Raw genomic sequence first — 11550 nt, forward strand, 5'->3', positions numbered from 1 at the left:
AACGAGACCACTGATCCATAAAATGAAAGCAATAAACAATGTACTGCAGTCACACACACAATCAATCAATCAGTAGCTGAACTGGGTTCTACACAGTTGCGGGGATTCTTCGCTGGAGCTTCCCGCGTGCAGGACAAGGTCAACTGCACACGGGATACCAGTTGCTGGGGGATCTGCGGCCAGCGTCTCACGTGCGTCCTTGCACGGGCGCCGGCCAAGCCTGCGGACGGGACGGCCGGTAATTCCGGAGCTTAACTCACACCGCGCCGTGAAGAAGGTTGTCCGCCAGGCTGATTCTGAAGGGTGCGTGAGTCGTTCGGATGAATAAGTGCCTCATAGATGTACCTGCAAGCACTTGCGACCTCCTAAATTGTTCCCTGAAGCAAAGTACCCAGATAAAAGGTTGCCAAAGCTACGGCCAAACAAAAGTGCTAATAAACTGCAAAAAATTAAACTAAGATGAAATGAAGACAGACAACCATAGTTTCTTTTGATGGCTTTGGCTAACCCGCATGGGCTATTTCTTCTCTCTGTACCTTGTCCGCTCTAAAACTATCTAAACTAGCTGACCCTTTACCGCCAAATCTTCCGCGATCTATCCCTTTCTACCTCCTGCACATTCTTCCAACCCAACCAACCCTAACCCCAACTATCTGATCTTCTCCCGTATCTGATCTAACCAACTGACTATCTGCCCAACACGGGGAGCCGCAGCCTTTTATTGACAACGAACAGACAACGTCATGATCAATACTTTTACCAATCAGAGCACTGTTGCTGCCCTTGAAAAGGGCGGGAAGCAGATTAACTGACCATTAACAAGTTTAAACCTTTGGAGCCAAAAAGTCTAAGCGGAGGGATCTCAGTGGCAAGACGCCTACTGAATCCTGCTTTCACTTTTACTTTTACTCGGAAGTATACATTAAATAGTGCACATAATTGACATTTAAACAGGTACAAATAATTGGAGGTGCAGGCGCACCCACGGAGTGTATTCCCACAAAAACAAAACAAAAAAAGAGCCGCAAAAACAAAAACGCAAAATAAACAAGCAAAAACAGACAGACCTCAGTGTAACACTCAAAACAGAAGCGTAACACTCAAAATGGAGCATGTTTGACTGCCGAAAAAAGTTCGCAAACCGGAACACTTCCGGGTTTGCAGTGTTTGGGTTCCAAGTTGTTTGAGTACCAAGGTGCTTGAGAACCAAGGTACCACTGTTTCTGTATCAGGATCGTCTAGTCCAAAAGCCCCTGCAATGCAGGAATAGGCAGCTGTCCCTTATGGGGATCAAACCTGCGACCTTGGTGTTATCAGTGCCATGCTCTAACCAACTGAGCTGTCCAGCAGGAATGGGTAACCTGTGAATCTCCAAATGTTGTTAGATTACAACTCCCATCATCTGTGACTGTTGGCTAAGGGGAACTGGAGTCCAGAGCTTCACTGTCCTTGCTGGGAAGAAACCAATACTGCAAAAGCATCAGAAGTCTTTAAAACTTTATCCTCAAGGAAACTGGTCTTGAAAACCAAACTTCCATCTCCAGCTGATGAAGTGAGGGTTATTTTCAAACAAGCAGCCTTTCCAGACCCACCTGGAGATACTTGGGATTGAATCCTGGTCCTTTTGCATGCAAACCTGATGGTCTACTACCGAGCTACCAGTTACAGGCAGGTAGCCGTGTTGGTCTGCCATAGTCAAAACAAAACAAAACAAAAAAATCCTTCCAGTAGCACCTTCGAGACCAACTAAGTTTGTTCTTGGAAAGCTCATACAAAGAACAAACTTAGTTGGTCTCTAAGGTGCTACTGGAAGGAATTTTTTTTATTTTTTATTTTGTACTGAGCTACCATACTGGATCCACAGAGTCTAGGGCTTGCTGATCAGAAGGTCGGCAGTTCGAATCCCTGCAACGGGGTGAGCTCCCGTTGCTCGGTCCCAGCTCCTGCACACCTAGCAGTTCGAAAGCATGTAAAAGTGCAAGTAGATAAATAGGGACCGCTCCAGCAGGAAGGTAAATGGTGTTTAAGTGCGCTGCTCTGGTTCGCCAGAAGCGGCTTTGTCATGCTGGCTACATGACCCGGAAGCTGTCTGCAGACAAACACCGGCTCCCTCGGCCTATAGAGTGAGATGAGTGCCGCAACCCCAGAGTCAGACACGACTGGACCTGATGGTCAGGGGTCCCTTTACCTTTACCTCACCATACTGGATGGGAGAGAATAGCAATCCGGTTCACGTTTAAAACTGGGTTGATCTCATTCATATTTCCCAAAACAACCTGAAAACCAAAACATAGCCATCCTTTGGCATCAATTTTTTCTCTGAATATTGCAATGCCATTTTCCGACCAAAGTGTACATAAAAATGAATACCGGTATATCAGGGTACATGGGATGGAAACCCACAATCAGGAACTGAGCACAACAGACCTCTCTCGACTTGCAGATTCAAGGAACTGGTATTCAGAGCCACAGTGGAGGAAGAAGAAGAGTTTGGATTTGATATCCCGCTTTAACACTACCCGAAGGAGTCTCATAGCAGCTAACAATCTCCTTCCCTTTCCTCCCCCACAACAAATGCTCGGTGAGGTGAGTGGGGCTGAGAGACTTCAAAGAAGTGTGACTAGCCCAAGGTCACCCAGCAGCTGCATGTGGAGGAGCGGAGACGCGAACCCGGTTCACCAGATTACAAATCTACCACTCTTAATCACTACACCACACTGGCTGAACACCATAGACAGTAGCAATGTATTTTAATATTTGTTGGAAGCCACCCAGAGTGGCTGGGGAGACCCTGCCAGATGGGTGGGGTACAAATACTAAATTATTATTATTATTATTATTATTATTATTATTATTATTATTATTATTATTACAGCAACTGATAGCCTTACCCCCCCCCTGTTTTTTGTAGAGTAAATTTCTGGCCACTAGATGAATCCATAGTGACCAAGATGTATTGGTTGCCTGCCTTTGTTTCATGCCTAGATTCCCGATCACAGAAACAGACTTCGCTGGTGTTTCAACACTATAGTGTTGCATTGGGGACTCCTTTAGCCTCCGGGGGCCATTCTTCGCTACGCAAGAACCACATTGTTCTGCACCTGATGTCAACATTTCGCCTCTACTTAACCACAGAGGCACTCCCCCCTCCCGTGAACTTTTGCAAGGCCCGAAAGTCCAGCAGTTTCAGGCTTGTGACAGGATGCCACCACCATCACTTCCCTTTTTAAGCTTTTCTTACACAACTAGTTGACTCCGGGCTGGTTTTACTCATCTGCTGCAAATCATGCTTCAACTTCACACCTCCTCTCTCTCTCTCTCTCTCTCTCTCTCTCTCTGAAACCAGAGAGCTTTCATAGTGATGCTGAGAGAGGTGAGGGAGTTTCTCCAATAGTCTAGGGTTTGCGAATTTATTTCCCAGCAACTCAAGGTGATAAGAACAAGAAGAGCCTACTGGATCAGGCCATTGGCCTATCTAGTCCAGCATCCTGTTCTCGCAATGGCCAAGCAGATGCCACAGCAGGATCTGACCACAAGAACACTCTCTCCTCTTGTCGTTTCCAGCAGCTGGTATATAGAAGTATTACTGCCTCCACAGCAAAGATGTCATGGCCAGTAGCCATCAATAGACCTCCTCCCCATGAATATCTCCATGAATTATATATATATATATATATATATATATATATATATATATATATATATATATATGTCAGGAAACCCCCCTCCCCACAACAGGTAGCATTCCGGGAGAGCTTGCAGTACAGGGAACCACCCCCTTTGTTCACCAGTTCGTCATCCCCCTCCTCTGCAGGAAGCGACCATTCCTCCAGTGGGGAGGGGGAGTCAGAGGCAGGAAGTTGGCGCAGGGGCTGTGAAGAGATTGCAGAGCCTGAGCACCAAGGGGGAAGCGGGGAACAGGGACAGTTTCCCACGCCCCGAGTTTGCAGACAGGAAAGACGTGGAAGGGGGAGGCGGGGGTTCAGGATCCTGCGGCTCTTTTGCTGGACAAAGAACCGGAAGGGTTCATTCCTGGACTCTGCAGAGGGATGAGATGGACGTTTGAACTTTTGCTCCACTGTAAATATCTGCACAATAAAGAACTTAGTTTTTAGAAGTTCTGCGTTCGGCTGATTTCTCATGAGCAACCACTGAACGTCCTTACAATATATATAATTTTTTACTAATTTTTCCGTTTTACAATTTAAAGTACTCATTTAAACACCCTTAAAATATCCATGATACCCCTTCTTCTCTTTCCATGGTTCATTTTGCATATCTTAGATCCCTGCATATTTTACATGAACTATACCATTCAGTATTCCATTATTTCATCCATCAAAACATATTTACACTGTTGAATTCATCTTAATGCTGCCAACGTTTTCAAGGGTGCACAATTTCCTCCCATATATTCAATAGACATTTCCCGATCTTCTCTAAACGTTTGGTCTTCTTGTTCTCTTATTCTGTATGTTAGGTCTGCAAGGTGCACACATCCTGTCAGGTTAAGCTGCCATTCTTCTTTAGTTGGGAACTCGCTCGTTTTCCATTTTGGGGCTAACGAAACACGGGCCGCAATAGTAGCATACATGAATAACCTTCCTTGACACCTGGGAATTTCAGTCTGAATTATCCCCAACAGAAAGGACTCTGGGTTTTTTTTTGGGGGGGGGGAATACTTTTAAACATTTTGAGAGAGGAAGGAAAACTTTATCCTCTTTCTCTATGCATAATCTTATAAACTTCTATCATGACACGGCTCACTTGCCTTTTCTCCAAACGAAAAAGTCCCAAACTCTGCAACCTTCCTTCATAGCGCAGTTGCTGCATTCCCGTGATCACTTTAGTTGCTCTTTCTCAACCCTACAATATCTAGAGGAGCCCAAGCATTATTACGCTTTACCCACCCTAGGTGAATGACGGTGAAGTCATACTCTTGTAATTTCTTCAACTGCTGCTCTTTGCCTCTCTGGGTTTTTCAAAACCAGACTAACCACCACAGGGAGGGAGGGATGGACTGGTCTTGCCACAACTTCCTCCGCGATGGAAAACAGTGGAAGTGGCTTCGGGGCTTCACAACTGCTAGGGTTTCTCTCCCCGTCGGGCGATGGTTCCTGTCCTTAGCACTCAAGCTTTGTTTGTAATAAGCAACTGGCATGTTCTGGTTTGTCCCTGCCCCCCAGTTATAGTTTCCCTCCAGACGGCAATCATGCAACATCATTGGGAAAGCGTTGCTGAACAACTTACAAAGCAGAATGAGGTGTGGACAGTCCAGTCTAAATAATACCCTATTATTGCATCAATGACATGTGGCCAAAGCAAAGCAAAACAAAATCCATTCTGGAGGGACCCAGAGAAATTGTTCTTTTCAATTCCGCACAGCTCTAGTTATACCTTTACCTGGTGAATGACCAGTCAGCTGACTGACACCCCCAAACTACACATAGCTCAATACTATCTTTTTAAGGATGTGTGAAAAATCTGATAGTATTTGTCTGCTGGTTTTTGCACCCTGGCTTCTCTTTCCACCGTATGATGGGTTTCTGAGAAAACACAGTTGTTTGTTCTTCTTTGTGCTGTTCTTTGAGGTAGGAACCAACCCTGCAATCTCAACACTGCAGGAGGAACAGGCTGTTTTCCTATTATGTTTTTAAAAACTGAAACGAGAAGTCACAATTCTGTCCAAAAGAGGAGCATGCTCCAAATGAAGAGTGCAAATTGCTGAGTGCTTTTTCTTGCTTATTACTATTATTACAGTTGAGTAGGTGTCCTGCTTTGGCTGGGCTAGCCCTTCGCTTGCAGGCCAATTTAACAGCTTGGAGGTATTCCTTGATTCCAGGCTATCACCGGAGGTCCAGGTAGGCTTGATGGAAAGGAGTGCCTACGCTCAGCTTCAGCTGCTGCACCAGTTGCAGCTGTCCTTGGACTGGAATAGCTTGGCCTCAGATAACCTCATGCTTGGACTACTGCAGCACGCTTTACATGGGGCTACCCTTGAAGGCAGCCCAAGAGCTGTAGCTGGCGCAGAGTGCAGCTTTAAAGCCAGGCAGTGTGCTGGGATCACATTTCACCTGTCTTTAAAGCACTGCACCATGGGTAGGCAAACCAAGGCCAATAGCCTTCTCAATCCGACCCGCGGACCGTCCGGGAATCAGCGTGTTTTTACATGAGTAGAATGTGTCCTTTTATTTAAAATGCATCTCTGGGTTATTTGTGGGACATAGGAATTCGTTCACCCCCCCCCCAAAAAAAAAATAGTCCGGCCCCCCACAAGGTCTGAGGGACAGTGGACCGGCCCCCTGCTGAAAAGGTTTGCTGACCCCTGCACTGTACTGTATGTCTGCAGGGATAGATAGGTCTGTCAATTCTCTGTTTCTTATTTCCCCCGTCTTAAGTTCAGCTTTCAGCATTTCTGTTTCGATTTGCAAGTTTTGTTGCACAAAGCTAAGTCCTCCTGGTAACTAGTCAGCATTTTGGTGCGAATTTCCCGTAACGTATGCAGCTGAATGTGCAGCTTTTCGATAGGCACATTTGTGCAAGCAGTTTCCCCTGATATGATACCATTGTCTGTGTTATCTGCCCTCTGAGCCTTCTTCCTTTGGGGGTTACCCAAACGGTTCCTTTGATCTTTCCTCTGCGTCCAACCAGTCAGTGATAGTCAGGGACCATATGCATACAAACGATGAAGGTAGAATAATTAAACTGCCCAAACTGGTCTCACTATAACTTCAAAGCACATTTGAAGCACATCCCGCCCCCAACCTACCCGAATAATTCTGGGCACTGCCATTTGCTAAGGGCTGCTGGAAACTGTAACTCTCTGAGGGGCGAACTACAGTGCCTGGAATTCTTTGAAGAGGGAAATGTGCTTCGAATGTGCTTTAAGGGTATTGTGTGTACACAGCCCCAAGCTCCTTTTAAAAGCCAGAACCTCTTCCACTTCACCCTCATCTCGATGCAGGTGGCAATATTCTACATCCTGTTCTGTTGACAGTCACTAAGGTTGCCCTCCCTACAGTACGTGTAACAGGAATGCTGTGTTTGCCTCACAGTGTGTGCCTTTTCGCAATTTAACTGCTGTATCGACCTTGATTTCCTCTATCCTGTACATTTTCTCAACTTAACCGTCATCTTCACCTGTCATAATGAGAAGCCATGCAATATTTCCTGGAAGGAAGGACGACCCGGGGGTACTAGGTGAAGCAAACCCATCATCTTATTTTAGCTCCACAGGGCGGAGAGCTATTGGGGACGAGGCTTTGCCTTCGTGACTTTCTACTGCTGTTTCCTTTAGACGATTTCTTCCCCTCCATGCTGTGGCTTAGACACATATATGCCTGATCCCGTACCATCCAAGTGTCCCTATTTTCCAGGGACAGCCCTGGATTTACATAAGCCGTCCCAGTTTCTGGTTTCATTCCTGAATGTCCCGCTTTTCCTTAGGACGTCCCTATTTTCATCAGTCCTGGAGTTATGCCACCACCCAAGCCAGGGAGATAAGTAACTTTACAATCTTTAGAAGACATCTGAAGGAGGCAGCCCCCTGTATAGGGAAGTGTATGTTGTTGTTGTTGTTCAGTTGTTCAGTCGTGTCCGACTCTTCGTGACCCCATGGACCAGAGCACGCCAGGCACGCCTATCCTTCACTGCCTCCCGCAGTTTGGCCAAACTCATGTTAGTAGCTTCGAGAACACTGTCCAACCATCTCATCCTCTGTCGTCCCCTTCTCCTTGTGCCCTCCATCTTTCCCAACATCAGGGTCTTTTCTAGGGAGTCTTCTCTTCTCATGAGGTGGCCAAAGTACTGGAGCCTCAACTTCAGGATCTGTCCTTCTAGTGAGCACTCAGGGCCGATTTCCTTGAGAATGGATAGGTTTGATCTTCTTGCAGTCCATGGGACTCTCAAGTGTGTGTGTGTTTGTGTGTGTGTGTGTGTGTGTGTGTGTGTGTGTGTGTATTATAATGTTTAATGTTTTTTATATGTGTTGGAAGCCAATCAGATGGGTGGGGAATAACAACAACAACAACAACAACAACAACAACAACAACAACAACAATAATAGAATAGGGGATCCCAATTTTTGTCGGAGAAATGTTGCGAGGGTATGTGATCCTTGTATGTGTTTGGGTGTTTGCCTCACCTGTATTTGGGCTGATCTAAAGTCCTTCCTCGTGAACAAGTATACATTTTAACACAAATGCAGGGGGGTGAAAGCAGAGGTGCCGGCTTGGGCCCAAGATCATGTAAAAATGGTAAAGGACACCTGGACGGTTAAGTCCAGTCAAAGGCGACTCTGGGGTTGCAGCGCTCATCTTGCTTTCAGGCCGAGGGAGCCAGCGTTTGTCCGCAGACAGCTTTCCGGGTAAAGTGGCCAGCATGACTAAACCGCTTCTGGCGCAATGGAACGCCGTGACGGAACCGGAGCACATGGAAACACCGTTTAGCTTCCTGCCACAGCAGTACCTATCTATCTACTTGCACTGGCGTGCTTTCAAGCTGCTAGGATGGCAGGAGCTGAGACAGAGTAACGGGAGCTCACCTCATCGCAGGGATTCGAACTGCCGACCTTCTGATCGGCAAGCCCAAGAGGCTCAGTGGTTTAGACCACAGCGCCACCCGCATCCCCGGCCCCAAGATTGGGAGGGCCCAGCATCACACACGCAAGGTCACACGTGTGTCATGCATGTGGGTGTCACATACGTGATACACACATATCATTGGGAGGGGGCCGAGTGCTTACCCCAGTGTTGCATGTGCCAATGGACGCAGCTCCTTCTTTCGCACGCTCAGGAGGTGCGTGCCATTGATGCTGTGCTGCATTTGGCTGGGCGCTCAGCCTCCTCTGCCCCCTCAATATTGAGGGGGGCTGAGCCCCCAGCTAAACCATTAAAAAAAATTGTTGAAATTTTATTTAACAAAAATATAAACAAAATATTGCAAATACACACATACATATGTATTACATATAAGCACATATAAGAAGTGAAAAGAGAAAGAAAAGAGAATAATATAGAAGAAAAGAAAAAGAAAAAAAAGTTGGAAGGATTTCTTCCAAATTTATTCTACAAGTATCTCAATATGAAAATAATAATAAAGTTTCATTAGCTGACTTCCACCGCTTACACTGCACTTCCTATGCCTATTTTAAGCAAGATTGTATCTGTTATTCCGTCCCCCCCCAAACATAATCTCAAATATTTCAGTCAATAAGTCATTAAGTCTTCTACAGCCATTACAAGACTACTCTAAACACAGCCAATATCTTACATTTAATCCTTGTCTGCACAGATAATCATTTAAACATTTCCATTGTTTCTGAATTAATTTTTTGGGTTTTTGTCTTATCAAATCAGTCAACTTTGCTAATTCCAAGTATTCGCATAGTTTATTCAACCATTCTTCTTTGGTTGGGATATAATTTCTTTTCCAATGGTAAGCTATCAACATTCTCGCTGCTGTTGTCGCGTATAGAAAAAATATTTATTTTATCTTTCGGGATGTCTTCATTCAAAATTCCTAATAAATATGATTCTGCTCTTTTATTGAGGGGGAAAGAGACACTCCAGCCCTAAGGAGTTGGTGCAGGATAAGAGGACATGGAGACGGAGGAGCCAGCTCTGTGCCGAACCAACCCTAAAAGGCCCCCTCCCGCTTCTTCAAAGAGTAGCACATGGAACTTCCTGGAGCAATTGTTGGAGTCCGTTTCCCTTACACAACCTTCTTGCTGTACAAGGAAACTTTGTACCCTGCCCCTCTCTTCCCTGTAAATGAGGGCTTTTAAAATGCAGGGGAACATTTCCGGGTCCAGTGCAATTTATGTCTTGGCTGCAGCCTTGTGGAATCCTCCCAGGCAATTGTTAAAAGAGTGAATGAGCAGGTGTGTGCATGCGTTTTGTGTTGTATCCTTTGCTTTCCTGCCATTTCCTGCATGTTTTCTTTCTCCCAGGCTGGACAGTCCAGCACAGGAAAGGGGAGGGGAAATTGCCCAAGAAGTGATGTTGTGGCAGTGAGGAGGAGAGTGTAGATGGGTAAAAGGGGTAAATCGTCCCACCTGAAATTTCTCCTTCCCCAACACGTTCATGCAAATTGACAAGTGTGGAGTTCAGAAGCCTGTATTTGCAGGAACTGTCTCTTTTGGACTTAACAGTCTCACTGAAAACTCCTGGGAGGTAGCTCCAGACAATAACAGGCAGGATTCAAGCTGGAACTTTAGGATTGCACAATTAAATTGGATTAAAGCCACCCAGGTGCAAACCTCCCCCCCCCCACCATTTGTGGTTTGGAAATAGCATGGAAAAGCAGCCTCTCCAGAAGCCATTGATAATTGGTTGTATGTTTTGTCCTGTGGGACTGCTGGGGTGGGAGGCTGGAGTTGATCAGGAAGAGGAACATGGTTGAGATGAGTTAACCTCCCATTGTCTTTCCACCCTGTAGTTGTTGACAAAGATTAGTGTGTTTAGGGTGTTGGTTGAATTTGGGGATTATGTGTGAAATTGCAATTTAACGGTGAACCTACCTAATAACGGTTACAGGTAGGTAGCTGTGTTGGTCTGACATAGTGAAAACAAAATAAAAAATAAAAAAGATTCTTCCAGTAGTACCCTAGAGACCAACTATGTTTGTTCTTGGTATGCACATTTCTGAAGTGTGCATGCACACGAAAGTTCATACCAAGAACAAACTTAGTTGGTCTCTAAGGTGCTACTGGAAGGATTTTTTTTATTTTGTTTGTATCTAATACTGTAACACTCTTTCTGGAACAAGGCAAGAACTGAATCACACCCGCTTTTTGCAATCCACAGCCCTCCTAATTTTGCAACAGTTCTCAAGCCAAGCGATGTGTTTTAAAATGCACAAACTGGGATAAAGTGTGTATAAAATACTTACGTTAGTGAAAAATAACATACAGAAAAGCATTATATCAGGGGCAATTGCTTTGCAGAATGTATCCATTAGGACATGGGTAGGCAAACTAAGGCCCGGGGGCCGGATCCAGCCCAATCGCCTTCTAAATCCAGCCTGCAGATGGTCCGGGAATCAGCGTGTTTATTTAAAATGCATCTCTGTGTTATTTGTGGGGCCTGCCTGGTGTTTTTACATGAGTAGAATGTGCGCTTTTATTTAAGATGCATCTCTGGGTTATTTGTGGGGCATAGGAATTGGTTCATTTTTTCTTCAAAATATAGTCTGGCCCCCCACAAGGTCTGAGGGAAAGTGGACCGGCCCCCTGCTGAAAAAGTTTGCTGACCCCTGCTGATTAGGAAAAATTTGCTCTGAAATTCAGATGAATTTACATGAGGACTTTAAAATAAATAAATCATAGACTGATGTGGAAATGTGGAGAACTGAACAAAAAATCAGAAACTCAGAGGACCCATATTTGAGAAAGCGAGTTAAAAGACAGCACCCATTGGCAGAGAACTGTTCCCTACAACAGCTTTTAAGTATTTGCATTCATTTCCTTCCAACTCATATTCTTATTTCTAACACAACCTGCCTGACTTTCTGGATCACACACAGTTTCCATGCAGCTGTGCACTCATACCA

This window comes from Lacerta agilis, chromosome 9, assembly GCF_009819535.1.
Source record: "Lacerta agilis isolate rLacAgi1 chromosome 9, rLacAgi1.pri, whole genome shotgun sequence".
In the NCBI taxonomy this organism is placed as follows: Eukaryota; Metazoa; Chordata; class Lepidosauria; order Squamata; family Lacertidae; genus Lacerta; species Lacerta agilis.